The sequence below is a fragment of the Hyalella azteca genome, unplaced genomic scaffold (assembly GCF_000764305.2).
Source record: "Hyalella azteca isolate HAZT.00-mixed unplaced genomic scaffold, Hazt_2.0.2 contig13754, whole genome shotgun sequence".
NCBI lineage: Eukaryota > Metazoa > Arthropoda > Malacostraca > Amphipoda > Hyalellidae > Hyalella > Hyalella azteca.
The window spans coordinates 36,548-37,393 of NW_025943664.1; positions in this window are offsets into that span (position 1 = coordinate 36,548).

Here is an 846-nt window from a genome sequence, read left to right on the forward strand (position 1 = left end):
GAATAATAGCTAATTAATCGCGTCACCTCAAAGTTCGGATGGTCTAATTGTCACGTCCACCAATGACCGGAAATTAAATGCAACTTCCCTATTGGTTTTATCAGCAAGAGCTTGGACGGAGCGGATAGTTACTCAAACAAACTTTCTTAAATTTATTTATTAAAGATAAACGGCAAATCGAAACTAAGCAAATCAAACAGGTGCGGCATACGAGTTAACGAAACCTATTCGTCAAAATCCTTTAAGAGAGGAACCAGGACGCAAGTCGGGATCTGCATGGCATCTGACGGCTATAATCAATTTGACACCGACGTCAGAGTCGGTCCTACTTAAACTTCGTAGCCTGACATACAGAAGTGGGAAATTTGCAGCAACACTTCATTACAAGGGTATAGTATTGACAGTATTTTGAAATATACTGACCAGAATAGTCCTAATTATATTTAGCAATTTTATGATCCCTCTCTATTGTGCTATCCATCGTGCCTGTGAGAGGCCCCCTTTCCGTCCTGGGAGACTCGTGGGAGGAAAAATCCCTGGCGTATGAGCAGCGCTCTATCCTCCTGTACGTAATAGTCTCCAACCGAATTGGAAGGGTCGGCCAAGCTTGCTGCCGAAAACTCCTTCCTCAGTGCATCGAAGTACAAACGTTTCGGTGTTGACTTACAAACGCAAAATTTCAAACTTAGTCTACCTAGTGGACGAGGTTGATCAACCAAAGTTGTACCACGTTAACCCATTTAAAAAGTAATACCGCCACGAAATCTTCCCAGTTTGATCAACTACTTCGAAGCCGACAAATCCCCAGTGGCAGCTTTCAGGGACTGTGCTACTACCGTAGTCCGT